General features: G+C 41.7%; 1 protein-coding gene across 1 annotated transcript in view; it reads left to right on the top strand.

The window, feature by feature from the left end:
- GALNTL6 (polypeptide N-acetylgalactosaminyltransferase like 6) overlaps positions 1–17,814 on the top strand; it is a 1,139,747-nt gene that overhangs the window by 836,657 nt on the left and 285,276 nt on the right. The window lies entirely within an intron of this gene.

Below are 17,814 nucleotides of genomic sequence, written 5' to 3'. Positions count from 1 at the left end.
GGGACAGTGTCACAGTTGAGTTCTCTTTGTTAAGGATTTAGTTAGCTGCTGAGCCCTTGACACGTAAACTGAACAGAATGAAGCAGTTGGTGAAACACTGGCCACACACAGCAGGAAGGATGATTTTTCACAAAAAACTACCAGCTGACTGATAGCATTATTCTTTATTTTAAAAACAAATTGGTGGAAGCAGAGGTTGGCTTTCTTTTGTGTTACTAGTTTGAACTGTAGGCGTTACACAGACGCCATTCTCGTGACCTCCAGGAGATAAATCGTTCCCCAAATCACGGATTCACTCATCTGCCACAAACAGAAATCATGCAAGCCAACCCCCAACTGTGCAAGGCCAGCTCATCCAACTTTAGATGAATACAAAAATACAGAGAGATAGCTGTCCGTTCTTCACAAAAATTGCTAGGAGTGAAAAGATATCTTTATCCACCCAGTTATTAGCTATTTCAGTAGCTTGACAACACAGCAAACAAGATCAAAACCTTTAAAACGGAGTTAAGAAATTTTTATACATGAGCAGAAAGTTCATTATATTGGGTTGGCCAAAAATTTCGTTCGGGAAAACCCCGAACGAACTTTTTGGCCAACCCAATGTAAACCATCAGATATTATTGAGTACGACAGCTTTTACTTCTAGATCCCAGGTTTCCAACTAGTTCACTCATTCACAATTTCACTTGCATGCCTTTGTTTATAAGGGCACTTATTCAATTAACATCTACTTAGCAGCTATTCTAAAATATCTAACTTAGATGCTGGGGAATACAAGAAATCATAAACCATTTTTCTGTTCTCAAGAACCTTCAAATTTGGTCATATATATATTTTTTGAATGTTAAATAATGATGCAATAAATTAGATGACCCCAAAATACATACGTGTTAAATAAGTAAAACATATTAGGGTCCATAAGAGGGAGAAATCAAGGTCATGGAAAAGTATGAAGAAATTGAATGGACCTCTTAAGTAACTGTAGAAGTTAAATGGGGGAGAGACCAGAGGCATTTTGGGAAGGAGACAAAGGAAAGACTGGATATAAGACAGAGCTGTCCCCATGGGTGACATGCATGGCCTGGTGGAGTCCTGTGAACACCAGTGACAGTGGGACTCACACAAGATTGAAAACTGAACCCACTAAAAATAATAATAATGATAAGACAACAATTGTGAAAATGGATGACATATTTTATGTGTACTAATGAGACACATGAAGAGTCATTGCTAAGGAATGCCCTCTAAGTAGTTACCATATTTTAAATTCTTAACAAGGTGTCAAATGTTCTCCATTTCTGAGTTTCTGTAGCTTCCATATATTCATCCACTCAAACATCCCTTCAACTTAAAGGTAGAAAAGTTTTCATCTTCTGATACCACGGTCACCTTTGGAGAAAACTTCCTATATTCCAAGTACTACAGGACTCTGCATGCTCTTCTGCACGAGGTTAGGGTAAGGAAGACGGCTCCAGCCTGATGACATATTCTGACAATCACATTTGCTAAGTGATACACCTCACTCAGGATGGGTACTTCTCTATCCTCTCTTCTCTACCCACGGTAGAAGAATCCACTGAGGGGTCACACACTGAGCATTTTTCCTGCCGAGTCCAAGATTTTTCTCAATGCTGTTGCCCAACACACTGGTCAGAATTGATGCATGAAATAAACTACATGAGTGTACTTCCATCTACGCTGTTCAAAGCGCTGTGTGAGGTTCAGTCTAGGTAGACCTCGTGTTTAATGAGTACACGCTCAAGATTCTTGAGCGTTACATTATACAAAATATTCTAACTAGTACTTTCAACAGTCTTAGGAAACAAACAATCATCCCCTTTTTACATAGGAAGGAACCAAAATCCAGAGAGATTAAACAGCATGCCTAAAACCATATAGGTATTATTGATGGAATCAATTTTCAAACCCAAGCCTTTGACTCTCAGATCGAATGCTGGGGTATCAAAAGCCATAAAAAAAAAAAAAAAAGGACACACCAGCCTTCTGTCTCCTAGGAATTTAATCAGTAAGATAACCAGACACAAGTAGATGTATGCTTTTTTGGACTGTTGTTTATAACAGTGGGAAAAAACCTGAATTCTCATCAATTTGCAATTGATTGAAGAAATGTTAGTTCCCACATAAAATGGAATATTACGTAGTCCTAAAAATTCTGTTGTAAGTTTATATTTACTGGCAAAATTTTATGATAGCACTTGTATCAAAATTGCTGAAATAAAATATAGTGATTAGTGTCAACTGCTGGTGAGGGACACTCATATGTTGCTGATAGACATGAAGAATAGTATAGCCCCTCTGAGAAATAATTTGACATTTCTTACAAAACATGAGTTTACCATAATAATCTAGCAATTGTACTTCTGGGCATTTTTCCCAGAGAAATGAAAAACTTCCGTTCACACAAAAACCTGGAGGTGAATTTTCATAATGGCTTTATTCATAATAGCCAAAGCCTGGGAAAAAAAACCCAAATGTTTATCCTTCTCACCATCATGTGTCTGCTCTTCCACTGAACTACTTTTTTTTTTTTGCGGTACGCGGGCCTCTCACCGTTGTGGCCTCTCCCGTCGCGGAGCACAGGCTCCGGACGCGCAGGCTCAGCGGCCATGGCTCACGGGCCCAGCCGCTCCGCGGCACGTGGGATCTTCCCGGACCGGGGCACGAACCCGTGTCCCCTGCATCGGCAGGCAGAGTCTCAACCACTGCGCCACCAGGGAAGCCCGCACTGAACTACTTTTAATCCCCATGACACATGATTCATGTTCCACCTTCTGCATTTCCTCATGCTGCTTTCTCCACCTGAAATGATCTCACTCTTCAGACTCGACATTTCCGAACCCTACCCATTGTCTTCATTGACTAGTAACGTGCTTATTACTCTGTGAATTCGTGCTCATTCTAGGTTGAAGTCAATTCATTTTTGTTCAAAGAGAAAATTGTGAAACCCACGATACTTACCAATATTGAAGTTACCTGCATATGTGTATCTCCCTGACAAGACGTTTATCCCCTATAGCACTTAAGATACTGTCTTGAACATAGTAAGCAGTCCAACAATTGAGTTCTCAAATTTTCAGATGTATAGGTGAACATACTGTGGGAAATCACCATAAATAGGCAAAAAGGGGGAGGTATGTAGAAGGGCAGAAATGGAAACAAAAAAATTCAACAAGATTAATGTAGGTGCAGTTTTGAAAAATCTGGAAGATGAAACACCAAAGTCAGTCATTTAGTAAATCGTGTTCGTTAGTTTAAAATCTAACTAATCATTGGCATTTGCTCACTTGTTTTTCACAGGCATTTCTACTTGATTATAGATGTCTCAATTGCTAAAATCATAGCCTTAGCCAATACAGCACTCAAGACATGTAGTGCTTGGAAAAATGGGAAAATGTAGTCCCGTTTCATTTAGTCCCAGTCTCTTCATCCATTTATCTGTTTATTCAGGCTTCTAGGGACCTCTATTATGGCAATACCCCAAGGCACAAAGAAAGGACTAAGCTGAAATTAATTAGCAGAATAAACCCCAGAGTCTGGAACCCTCAGCAGTGCTGTGCAGAATGCCTCACTGTCAAGAAGAAGGGACTGAAAATTCTTCTCAGCCACTTTCCTCGAGTTCTCAGACCAGTCTTTAGGTCCGCTTCTCATCCACCCATCTCTCCCCCAGCCACTGCTCCATATTTTAAAACACTAGGTCACAGTGACTTCTCTTTCTGAGCCTACAAGGAAATAAGAAGTTTATCCTTTCTATAACTTTCCCAGATAAATTAAAAAAAAAAAAAAAACTGGCTGCTTTCATGGACTGTTAGAGAACAGCGGGGTGGGGGGCAGGGTGCGGAGTCTACTTCTGGCTTCACATCATCTCCATCCCTCCGCTCCAGGCCCGTCTCAGGTTCAGGCAATCAACAGGTAATCTGCCCTCCAAGGCTCAAGTGCTTCTCGTCCTCTGGCAGAGTCACATGGGAAACACAGCGCTATCCTTGATGAGGGTTCCCCAAAGAGATGACGTGAGAGTCCGCGAACTCCAAGTCCATGTTAGAAACTTGACTGATAATTCAAAAGAATTATACCACCCTATGTCAGAGAGAATCCTGTGGAGATTAGGTTTCTGTGAGCAAATCAATCCTCCCCACGCAGAGAATTAAGGTGAGGTCATCGTGCCCCCCTGATCTCAGATACCCACCGCCCGATCCGCCAGCCTGCCAGGCTCCGCAGCGCACCAGCTGCCTCCAAGCAGTGAGGATGTATGGACCATCGGGGTCCCGTCCTCCGGGGTCCCTCCCTCCTCCAATGTGGTCCTGCAGCACCACATCACCCGAACAGAACCTCAGGTCCCACTCAGACCGACTAAATCAGAGCCTTCGTTTTAACAGGGTCCCCAGGTGATTCATATACACAAACGCACACCGGAGTGAGAGAAGCGATGCTCTGACCCGCTCCGGAGCTTCGTCTGCAACACTATTTTCTCCAAAAGAATATACACACAAAGAGGATATTCTGGCAACATAGTCATTAGATGTGAAGGCAAGAACGCCAGCTACGTACATGATTGTTTTAATAAAACAATGTACACAAGCAAATGTCTATAGAGGAAACCGGCAAAAACTAGAGGGAAACACTAGTAAACACTTATTTCCTTTTTAACTGTATTAAAACCTTGTGCACTGGGATAGTGAGTGACTGAATTGTGCCCTTTCCTAAATACAGAAATAGGACACATTGTTCTGTGCTGTCCTTTGAGTTTCTATGTACCTCTAGGAATAATTTTTTTCTTTAGAGGATCCAATCATATATGCATTTTTCAGAGCACTTTAAATCATCTATATTTTGTTTGTTTCTGGGCCTCTCCCCTTTGTGGTCAAGATAACGTGACTTGTGTTTGCTTCACTTTCAGTCTTACGCACATAACAGAAACAACAGTATAACGGTTTCTTACGAGAACTTCCCATTGTCACGTTATCCTCAGCTCTGTGGTGCAGGTAACATTATAACCCTCCTTTTCCAGGTAAGAGGCTACAGCTCTGAGAATTCTGGTGATCGATTCAGGGTGATGAAGCCAGTAAATAAATGACAAACCCTATACGTACAGCCAGTTTTGTTGACTCTAACTCAAGGTATAAGTGAATTTTTTTGCTGTTAAGTGGAATCTGCTGAAACAGAAACTTCTTTTATTTATTTTTTGTTGGTTTGGTTTGGTTGGTTCTTTTGTGTTTTTTTAAAACATGTTTCCAGTTTTATTGAGAAACAGCTGACATACATCACTGTATAAGTTTAAAGTGTACAACATGATGGTTTGATTTACATATATTGTGATTACTGCAGTAGGTTCAGCTAACATCCATCAGCTTATGTAGATATAATTTTAAAAAAAGAAAAAAATTTTCTCCTTGGGATGAGAACTCTTAGGATTTACCCTGTTAATTTTTCTGTACTACACCACATAGCAGTGTTAGCTATAGTCAGTGTACTGTACATTTTATCCCTAGTAATTATTTCTCTTATAACTGAAACAGAAACTTCTTTTAAAAGATCTGTATTTCATAGAGGTCTGCTTTTAGTCTACAAAAATAAACAGACAGACAGACACACACACACACACACACACCACACCTTCTAAGACTTTGAACCTGAAACGTGCACCTGCTGTGTTTGGTAAGAGGTGCTTTGTAAGTCAGCCTGAACGGGTGCTTTCCAGTGAATAAGTCTTGTTAATCACTCCTTGAAGCTACTGAACTTTTCCTTTCATGATCCTTCCAATTTATGCATTTCAGTGCTAAGGTAATATGTGACTGCATTTCGGGGAAAATAGTTTTAGCACTTGGCAGATTGCAGAGAGCAGAGCGTCGCTTTCCATTGCTCCTCCAGGCTGGGTGAAAGCCCCGAGGAAAACACAGAAGTTGTGAGGCAGCCTCAGGATCATAAATATTCAGTTCCCGGTGGCTTCTCTAAAGGCAGAAAATGTGGGCTTTTACAGCTATAAATAAGCTCGAAGTCTACTCAGAGGAACTGGATGTACGACATGTCCTAACTATCCTTCTTAAAATTATTTTGAGATCTGGTATTTAGAATGGATGGTCAATGTGTTCTGAGAAATAGGATGCATTGTCATAATGTTTCCTAGAGGTCATTCTCTCTTTATTCACCTGGCTTTAAGAATGAATTACAAAATTTCATGACTTGATTAAAAATTAATAGGACAGCTGCAGTCCACCAAAGGGGAAAGACCCCATAAATAATGCATAGGGCAAACTATCTTAGGAATAGTTAATAAATTTAGATTTGTGGTAAATTATTAAAACTGGGTAGCATGTGTGATTCAGTTATTTTGCCCAAGTTTGGAACGTTTCTATTTTAATGGATTTGGCGATAGCCTCCTTTCTATAGACCAAAGTGAGACACCAGAAACTACGGGAATAAATTGGGGATATTAAGAAAGAATAGATTCTTTGACATTTACCATCATCTGGGGAAAAAATCTCTCTTAGAATTTCTTATTAGAATTCTCTGACAGTATGAATGATACACTGGGCTCTTCAGTGTGACAGGCACTGCACTAAATGTCTCACATGCGGGAGTAATAGCGCAGTGACCTTGAGGGACAGGTCTTAACCCACCCTACCGGACTGACTGGTGACTGAAAAGACTGTCCTCAGAATAAAGAATCCAGGCACGGAACCACCACAGTGCTCGCACTCTGCCTCAAAGGATCTCTCTCTCTCTCTTTTTCTTTTTTTTTAACTTATTTTAGTTTATTTACTTATTTTTAGCTGTGCCACGTGGCATGCAGGATCTTAGTTCCCCGACCAGGGATTGAACCTGTGCCCCCTGCAGTGCAAGCACGGATTCTTAACCACTGGACCTCCAGGGAAGCCGCCAAAGGGTCTCTTCTTGAGGAGGAAATTGCCACCATCTGGACAGCTTGGACCATCTCTCAAAGAATTGAAAGTTCACTTTTTGGACAACCCAGAAATTTCCCTCTTCTAAATATCCCCCCACATAATGTTTATGGAGAGATGACATCTAATTCTTCAGCAGATATCTCGTGCTAAATGAAAATGCACTTCTGTGAGTTACCACCTCATACCTGTTAGCATGGCTTTCACCAAAAAGACAGAAGATAGCAAGTGTGGCCGAAGTTGTGGAGAAAAGGGAACCCTCCTAACGCTGTTACTGGGAATGCAAGTTGGTACAGCCCACGGTGGAAAACGGTATGGAGGTTCCTCAGAAAATAAAAAATAGAGCCGCCATATGATCCAGCAATTCCACTTCTGGGTATTTGTCTGAAGAAAATGAAAACACCAACTCAAAAGATACATGCCTCCGCATGTTCACTCAAGCATGATCCACGATAGCTACGACGTGGAAACAACCTAAGTGTCCACTGAAGGATGAATGGATAAAGAAGGTGTGATATACATACACAATTCATGTTATTCAGCCATAAAACAGGAGGAAATCCTGCCCTTTGTGACAACGTGGATGGGCCTTGAGTGCATTATGCTAGGTAAAATAAGCCAGACAGGGAAAGACAAATAGTATATGGTATCATTTACGTGTGAAATTTAAAAAACAATAATACTAAAGGCAAAGGCAAAGAAACAGCAAGTAGAATGGTGGTTGCCAAGGGCTGGGAGGTGGGAGAGAAGTGTTGGTCAAAGGATACAAACTTTCAGTTATAAGATAAATACATTCTGAGAACGGTACACACGGTAACTATGGTTAACAATAATACATCGTATATTTGAAATGTGCTAAGGAAGGAGATCTGAAACACTCTCACCAAAAAAAAAAAAAAAAAACACCAAACCAAACCAAAAAAATAGCCCAACAACTATGGGAGGTGATGGATGTGTTAATTAACGTGACACTTGATCTGTGGTGATCACTACCCAATGTATACATACTTAAGACCATCACATTGCACACTTTAAATAGATACCATTTTTCTTATCAATGATAGACCAATAGAACTAAGGGTGGGGAAGTATGGACGTCTAGTAAGAGGGTCTCTGTGCCAGTGCTCTGGCTCCACTGCTTGCAGCCATGCTGGGCTCTCTACAACGCATGACTGCTGCACCCCTTGGATCAGGGTGGTGAACTTTCCTCCCACCAAGAGTGCCCAAGATGCTAGTGAGATCCCTGAGTGGCCCCCTTCCTGAAAGACATCTTCTCTTTTTATATGTGCTCATATATGCCTGTGTCCTGTGTGTCTGCCCAAGGGTAGGGCCTTGTATACCCTCCAGGGGCGAACACACACCTCTGTGTGAGTGTCGGTTGTACACATTCACAACCCCCGCTCCATGGTGCCACAATGGTAGCTTGAAATCAGCCCTGCTGGGAGTGCTTACACCATGGGAATCGGTGCACACTACAAATGGTAGTGTTTTATTGTCCACAGAGCCAGTCTACCCCTGACTAGAGGTTATACATCCCCACCCCTGCTACCTAGAACTCTCTCTTCTATATACTCTGTAATGAGCTGAGGTTAGGATGTGGTTATAGCTGAACTGATATATTACATATGTTTATTACTAATAGTCATTATTAACGTGAAAAAGATAGATTGCGTTATATCACAGAAAGAGAATTAAAGAGTTAAAGCACTTTTCTATTCTTTGAATTGCTATTTCCAAAGCAAACTTGGATGACCCATTTTATTTGCTCCAGGTCGATAAAACGGAAAGTAAAAAACTTACCCTAGCTAATTCAGAGTATCGTCGTATGACGGAAATGTGCTTGCATCTGTGAAGACATTTTTGAAAATAAAATTTTAAAAGTCAACTTACTTTCCTCTTATTTTTAAGAAATTTTAAGAAAATGTTATCTTTTATATTTTCAAGCAGTTCACATCCCTTATTTTATATAGGGGTGAGGTATTATTCTTGCCATTCCACCTACTTCCAGCAAGGGGCGAGATCTTCCCATTCCAGGACTTTTCCTTCGGAGTAGGTGCCCATTGGTTACACAGCATTTATTCACCTGCTGATGGTTCTTGCCTGTCTCTTTATTCTTCACCATGTTCATTACACCAAATGTTTCTTGGTGTCCTGGAAAGGAGATCAAAGAGTATGAAACCATCCCAAGGAATGTTTAATATGTTGCTTCCGCCTCACCAACATTTTCTATGTAATGTTTTTAATATTAAAGAAAGCTAGGTGATAATTTATCTAGATGACACACCTTTCAGCTAAAGCTCGTGCTTTAAAAACAAAAAAGCACATCCAGTATGCAAAGTATACAAAGCCTTTAAGGTATCCCTATTTGAGAAAAAATATTATAAACTGTCTTTAAAGTATATAAAGTATATCTGTGAATAATTTTAAGAGAGCTCAGACTAAGAATTGACAGTGACAAAATATTAGAAATTAAAATAACAGTGATTTTTTTGTGTGTCCTGGAGGAAAGTTTAGAAATAATATGGTAAGGGCTTCCCTGGCGGCGCAGTGGTTGAGAGTCCGCCTGCCGATGCAGGGGACGAGGGTTCGTGCCCCAGTCCGGGAAGATCCCACACGCCGCAGAGCGGCTGGGCCCGTGAGCCATGGCCGCTGAGCCTGCGCGTCCGGGGCCTGTGTTCCGCAGTGGGAGAGGCCACACCAGTGGGAGGCCCGCGTACAGCAAAAAAAAAAAAAAAAGAAATAATATGGTAAAAATCTCAATCTGTCAGGAGAAAGGTAACAAAAACATTCAATTAAATAGAATTAATTCAGCTCATTTTTCTAAGGAAAAACATCAAATAATTTTAAAATAAGCTCATAATGAAATTTTAATGTTACCTTCCTGTTGATTTGTCTCGGTGATACTACAAATTTAACCCCAAATACTACACCCTCTAAAAAACAAATCTGATTCTGATATTCAAAATGGTGACCCTTTGTATTCTTTGCATCTCAATTTATTTAACTAACATTTTGATCCCTCCTACGTTCAAGACACTATCCCAGGTCCAGTGGGGACTATAAAACTTAAAATAAAGAGAAGCTCTTTCTGCACCGAGACAATTTATAATTGAATGGAAGGTTTAAATGTGCAGAAAAAATATACCCCAAGAAAAGACAAATCAGGCAATAGTCATATTATGGTCATAAAGCACAATGAGGGCCCAGAGAGTGCAATCACTTCAGGTTGCAGACACAGTGGAAGGCGTCCCTGGAGCAGGACCCCGGGCAATACCCAACGAGTGCATCCTTCCTGAAGCAGGAAACGGAGCAAATGCACGTCAGGGAATTTTTCCCAATTAAAGAAAGAAAAAGGAGTCTCACATCTCTCAGCCAACCCGAAAATTTAATGAGCCAGACCATAACATTCCCCCAAACCTTCTGGTTAACATAATTTCTACTGGACTCTTCTTTAAGTAAATGAGTGAATCATTGGCCTTGATGATCATGATGGATTTAGTGAGGAAGGAGGACCTGGCATTGTCTTTGGTGTGTGTCAGAACGCTAAGAGACATGCCACAGAGAGAGCATTATAGAAACACAAAGCTCTAAGAGAGACGGGATCCCAGCCCCACCCCATAATTAGCCTGCAACACAAAACTAGTCCAAATGAAGGACTAAACATTTTGGTTGAATAAAGGGCCGGAAACATCGAGATGCTGGATAATCAGGGAGCATTGATGGAGTCAGCAAGGTTTCCACGGAGAAGGACAAGGTAACAGCTGAGACTTGAAGGGTGGTTGGAATCAGGGGGTTAGAGGCCAGGGTAACCCAGGCCACTGGCAACATGCATAAGGGCACAGAGAACACAAAATGAACACTCGGCAAAAAGGGAGCAAGCGTGAATGTCTGGACAGAGGGTGCATGGGGTCATTGTCAAGAAAAGATGAGTACATCAGGCAAAGGAAGACGTGAGAAAGTGTCACAGAAACACCGTTTGCTGTGGTGAGAACAGCATCCTCTGCTTGGGACTGCTGGGTAACGTGACGCGGATTAAGCAGATCAGGTCTCTGTGGAATACAGCAGCATCCTTGCCCAGCTATTTTAAAGAAAGGGACTGATTTTTAAATGTTAGATGATTCAGACTCTTCAGGAGAACCAAGAAAAATGCTACTTCAATAGCCCAGGGCTCTCCTGGTGAACGCAGCTCTGTGGTCCCTGATGTCGCGTGATGCTGAGGCTGGGTGTCTGAAGTGCCACAGAGGTGACCCAGATAAGCCGAGTGTCTCTGCCACCGGGCTTGTTAAAGAACCCTCCTCATTGCTCAACCCACCTCCCGCGTCTCAGAAGACGCATCTGACAAAGGGCCCTCGGTCACAGGCACGTACCACAGCTGCAAGGAACTCTGGGAATGTAAAGTTGCTCTTCCAGACTCTGTAACATAGAGACCAGAGAAGGGGAGGGTTAGCAAGGGCGTGGTTATCGGGTTCACTCAGTCTAATAAAGTTTAAAAAGAAAAAGCTGTCAAGCTTTAGATAAAGACTGAAATCTATATAAATTATCAAAAAAATAGACATACCTATGGTGAATGGAAATTTTTTCCTCAAAATCCAAGATGGGGCTTCCCTGGTGGCGCAGTGGTTGAGACTCCGCCTGCCGATGCAGGGGACACGGGTTCGTGTCCCGGTCCGGGAAGATCCCACACGCCGCGGAGCGGCTGGGCCCGTGAGCCATGGCCGCTGAGCCTGCGCGTCCGGAGCCTGTGCTCCGCGGCGGGAGAGGCCACAACAGTGAGAGGCCCGGGTACTGGGAAAAAAAAAAAAAAAAAAAAAATGCAAGATGGTATGACTTAGCTGCTTTCTGGAAAAAAAATTTTTTTTTTTGCAAATAGAAGTAGCGTGTGTTTATCGCCAATTACTTGGAATACACAGAAATGTATACAGAAGAGCGGGGAAAAGCATCATGGATTTTAACCTCCAATAATTACTGTTAATACTCTCTATATATTACTCTGTTTGCATATCTCAACTCATATTCTATAATTTGATATTCTGCATTTTCAATTTTTCTATCAACGATTTTTCAGTTGTTGGACATTTTGACTATTTCCAGATTTTCACAATTATAACTAACTCCGAAATGAAATATGTTATTAAATATTTTGCTATAGTCTGGATGATTTCTCTGGATGGGTGGAATTACTGGTCGAAAGAGAGGATCATTTTAAAGTCTCTCAATACACACTAACAAATTCCTTTCCATGAAGCTTATAGCAATTTATACTCATGTCTGAAATGTATCCATATTGTAGCACTTTTGCTGGAACCAGCTATTCTTATTTTTTAATTATTTTCCAATATTATGTGTAAAAATCATATGTCATTGTTTAAATTTGAATTCCTTTTGTTATAAAGTAAGGTTGAACTACTTTGAAAACACTTCAGACCAAGGAGTTCTTCCGTTACGAATTACCTTTTTATTCCTTTTATTTATTTTTTATGGGAAGTAGATGGCCTAAGAAACTTCTTCCCTTACTATTATGCTGTATAAAAAGAAGACAGAATATAAATGTTTTAGATGATGAGAAAATTGCAATATGCTAAATAAGTTGTTAAGTGGAAGTTAGGATTGTCTGGGACATAACCCTAGTATTTTATCATTGGGTTCTTCAAGGCAACATCTATAGTTTTCCACAGTATAGCCTTTGGGGTCATTGGGAGTCTGCGAAGGGACCATGGTGGTGACCCAGAGTGACACCTCCAAAGTCAAGGATGCTAACTAGCCACTCTTGTACAAAAAGAACAGGAGAAAATTAAATAAATGAAAATTGTAGTATGAGAGCTTAACCTTAGAATAAAGCTCTTTAAGCGGCATCAACTCTAGGATTGGTTGGGGTGTGTATAAAATTGCAGAGTACCTTCCTAGTGAATGAAAAATAGATCACATTCCCCCTCTCTCTAATTCAGAGCACTAATTAAGTTCCAGCAGCCTCTACCTAATTTTTAAAATATGTAAAATTTCAGTCCTGAAGTTGTTAAGAGACTATAAATTATGTTATCTGTTGGGATTTGGGAAAGGAGCTGATTGCTCCCATTCCCTCATCCCACTTACCTAATAAGGCATTAAATGCTGTCTCTCTTTCAACCATCTCAGGAATCCCTTTATTTACCCTCATCCTCCAACACCAGTGGTGCTGTCCTGATCAAGGACACTGTCATTCTCCTCACCTGGACCAACATGCCACCTCCTCGCAGGGTCCCTCACTCTACTATTACCCAAAGCGCAAGTCCAATGTCTCTCTCCTGATTCCCGGATCCCGTATAAACCCTTTACCTTGCGTAGGAGACCCACCCGATCTGGCTGCTCCCTGACTGTCCAGTCCCGTGTCACCGCTGTCCTTCTGCATCTGGAGTTCCAGCCGTGGGGGAGATGCTCCTGGGGCTTCGGCCAGACAGCTCACCCTCTGCCTCCAAGGATTCAGTGAAGCCCCTGACAAGCTGAACCCTTGCAGTGAACCCTGGAGATCTGGATTCATTTCACCTGGCGTGAAGCCTCGGAAACTTCCTATTCTGAAGCTGCTTCCACTGTACCTCAGGCCGCTGTTCTCTTCGACTTGAACGACAAGCCCTCTGTGACTCTGAATGACGCCGCTTTTTATTGGGTTCTAGGGCACTGACCACCCCACGTGTGCAAATCATCACGGCAGAGATGCCTCGCAGGAACTCCACCATTTAGATACTTATGACACGGATATATTGTTTAACATTTCCCCTGGGAACAAAAAACCTTTTTAACAAAATTGGTCTGTGTACGGAGAGCTCAGAAGGCCTGGTACCTGAGCAGTCAGGGAAGGCAGATCTGAAGCTGCTGTGCTGTTTCTGTAAAAGACTTCTCAGGGGGCTTCCCTGGTGGTGCAGTGGTTGAGAGTCCGCCTGCCGATGCAGGGGACGCGGGTTCGTGCCCCGGTCCGGGAGGATCCCACACGCCGCGGAGCGGCTGGGCCCGTGAGCCATGGCCGCTGAGCCTGCGCGTCCGGAGCCTGTGCTCTGCAGTGGGAGAGGCCACAACAGTGAGAGGCCCGGGCACCGCAAAAAAAAAAAAAAAAAAAAAAGGACTTCTCAGGGCTGGGCGTGAAGTGGGGAAAGCCAGCAACCTGTGGAACCTGCCAGAGAGCGACAGGTCTCCAAACAGAGGCTGGAACAACACGAGGAAATGGAGAACACTTCCTGCAGCGCTGAGACCTTACACCCGATCTGAAGTTCCTTCGCAGAGGGAGAAACCCACCCAATCTCAGGAAAGCCCCTTGTGCTGCCATCAGCTGACAGGAGGCATGTGCCTCCTTATACCCTTAACCATTTTGTATTAGTTTTTACCACCGGAGATAAAATCGAATCAAGTGGACTGACTGTTAAGGAAAGAGTTATTTCTATTCTTTGGAAACTAAACTGATAGGATACACTAAATATTACTTAATCTTTCTTTGATGGTTCCAGAGTATCCCGTGTTCATAATTATGATTACCAATTACTTTCGTAATCACTATAATGTCATGGAAAGCATACTACCTAACTGAGCTTGGCCATTCACTACTTGTATAATCTTTGGCATATCATGCTTGCAATTCATCATCTGGAAGATAAAGATAATTCTATGTACCTCATTAAGTTTTGTAAAGATTAAATCATATCGTATACTGCTCCCATCACAGTTTGTAAGGCATAGTTGAAACGCTATAAATGTCTTTCCCCTTTTACTTATGCCTTTATAGTGTAGATATGGAAAAAGTGGTCAACGGCTTAAAAAATCAGAGTACTAGACAAAAGATATAATAATTAACTTTACCGAAGCCAAAACAATCAGGAAAGACATGTAAACCATGACAGAAATGGATGTAGGTTATCTTTTGTGTAACCGATTCATTCACTTACAGACATTAATCATTATCTCACAAATTCGAAGATTTATCTTTTTAGGTTAATGATTTCCTGATCACATGTGCTTTTCCTTCCCTGATGTTATTCTGTTGATTATAATATTTTAAATTCTTATAATCTTCCTACTGTAGATCTTGAGATGAAATGGAAAATAATTTTTAAGTATTTGATCTTGAGCTCAAATGAAAATAACTTTTAAGCAATGGCATAAATTAATTTTTAAGCAACATGTCCAAAAGGATCCACAGATACGACCCCCTCATAGGTCATTGTGAGGTCTGCTTTCACTGATTCCTCCTTGTCAGAGGTCGAGTTTTCATCTCCCAGAGATTGAGCTAAATTTTATATCATTTTTCATATTTGATAAGTATGTTTTTGTTCCACTTTGTTTTTATTATCAATATTTTTTCTCTTCAAGGACTTGTAATCTTGCACAATATTCCCAAGTCGTTAAACTTATTAAAGGCTTCCTTCCTGGGCATTAAGCTTCCTTTGTCATCTCTAGTGCATTATTCATTTGTTGTGCCTTGGTCAGGGATAACATGTGTCGCTAGATCAATACCAAGGAAGCTCTGTGTAACTCTCCTAATTATACCTCTAAATTTCCAATTGCCTAATTCTTTGCCTATTACAAATTAGGATATCTTCCTATTTTCCATAGTACAAGACTTGAGAAGACTATTTGGGGTTTTAATTTTTCTCTTTACAAATCACTCTCATTCTTATTTTTCTACCCTTCAGGTCAAAACTGAAGAAAATGTTTCAGGTAATTTGAAAAGTTTGAAACACAAAACTTTATTTGCCGAAAACTGATATAGGCTTCTTCTACATTTTAGGAATTCCCAGTTTGGTGGCTTTTTTTTTTTTTTAACATCTTTATTGGAGTATAATTACTTTACGATGTTGTGTTAGTTTCTGCTGTATAACAAAGTGAATCAGCTCTACGTATACATATATCCCCATATCCCCTCCCTCTTGCGTCTCCCTCCCACCCTCCCTATCCCACCCCTCTAGGTGGTCACAAAGCCCCGAGCTGATCTCCATCTGCTTCCCACTAGCTATTGATTTCACATTTGGTAGCGTATATATGTCCATGCCACTCTCTCTCTTCGTCCCAGCTTACCCATCCCCGTCCCCATGTCCTCAAGTCGATTCTCTACATCTGCGCCTTTATTCCTGTCCTGCCCCTAGGTTCTTCAGAACCTTTTTTTCAGATTCCATAAATGTGTATTAGCATACGGTATTTGCTTTTCTCTTTCTGACTTACTTCACTCTGTATGACAGACTCTAGATCCATCCACCTCACTACAAGTAACTCAATTTTATTTCTTTTTATGGCTGAGTAGCATTCTATCATACACATGTGCCACATTGTCTTCATCCATTCATCTGTCGATGGACACTTAGGTTGCTTCCATGTCCTGGCTACTGGAAATGGTGCTGCAATGAACATTGTGGTACATGACTCTTTTTGAATTATGGTTTTCTCAGGGTATATGTCCAGTATGGGATTGCTGGGTCATATGGTAGTTCTATTTTTAGTTTTTTAAGGAACCTCCGTACTGTTCTCCACAGTGGCTGCATCAATTTACATCCCCACCAACAGTGCAAGAGGGTACCTTTTCTCCACACCATCTCCAGCATTTATTGTTTGTAGATTTTTTTGATGATGGCCATTCTGACCAGTGTGAGGTGATACCTCATTGTAGTTTTGATTTGAATTTCTCTAATGATTAGTGATGTTGAGCATCCTTTCATGTGTTTGTTGGTAGTCTGTATATCTTCTTTGGAGAAATGTCTATTTAGGTCTTCTGCCCATTTTTGGATTGGGTTGTTTTTTTGATATTGAGCTGCATGAGCTGCTTGTATATTTTGGAGATTAATCCTTTGTCAGTTGCTTCATTTGCAAATGTTTTCTCCCATTCTGAGGGTTGTCTTTTGGTCTTGGTTATGGTTTCCTTTGCTGCGCAAAAGCTTTGAAGTTTCATTAGGTCCCATTTGTTTATTTTTGTTTTTATTTCCATTACTCTAGGAGGTGGGTCAAAAAGGATCTTGCTGTGATTTATGTCCTAGGGTGTTCTGCCTATATTTTCCTCTAAGAGTTTGATAGTGTCAGGCCTTAGATTTAGGTCTTTAATCCATTTTGAGTTTATTTTTGTGTATGGTGTTAGGGAGTGTTTTAATTTCATTCTTTTACATGTAGCTGTCCAGGACAGTGGCCTGATGAAGGGCCACCCCGTAATACTGTGTTCCCTCGAACACGGTGGAAAGTACTGCAGTCTCACTCAGCTGCAAATCGTAGCTCGATTCTGTAATTCAGCTGTCCACTCCTATGTGACAACCCATCAGAACTCTCTAAGTGCTTGAGGTTGACGTCTCACCTTGGCCCCAGTGTGGGCCCACTGCAGGAGCTCCTACGAACAGGGAAGTGGGATTTAGCCTCTTTCTTCTACTTCTCTGTGCCTGAGAAATTCCTCCACATGCTGAGAACAGAGATTTCTGACACTCCTGGGTGGTTTTGACAGGTTGGAGTGGAGCTGATGATCTTGCATCTTTCTGGGCCTGGCTGGTGTTCAGAGTTTCTCTCTGTGTCTTGGCGCTACATACAGAGTTCCTTTACATGCGGACCTCCCGAGGCTGGTGACTTCCCACCTGCGTTCCCATGACGCAGGCCATTGTGTCACTTCTCCAGGGCACCATGGCCCCTCCCACAGCTACTGAGCATTAGAGGGTCACTGGCAGCTTCCCTCAGCTAGCTCCCATGTCCCGTGCAGTCAGTCTCCTGAACAGGATCTAGGACCTCCAGCTGCGGGCTTGCCTCTCCTGTGTACCTTCCTTTCCCTCAACAAACTCTGGGAGCTCCATTATTTACCAAAATGCTATCGTATTCTCTGCTTCCATGGGCTGGCCCAGCCAACTCTCAAGCTTTGGAATTCTCAAAGGTGACTCACACAAATGCTCACTGTGTCACCCAAACTGTG

Source organism: Phocoena sinus, chromosome 6, assembly GCF_008692025.1.
Source record: "Phocoena sinus isolate mPhoSin1 chromosome 6, mPhoSin1.pri, whole genome shotgun sequence".
Lineage (NCBI taxonomy): Eukaryota > Metazoa > Chordata > Mammalia > Artiodactyla > Phocoenidae > Phocoena > Phocoena sinus.
Note: the sequence above shows the minus strand (reverse complement) of the source record. Positions and strands in the feature narration are given on the sequence as shown.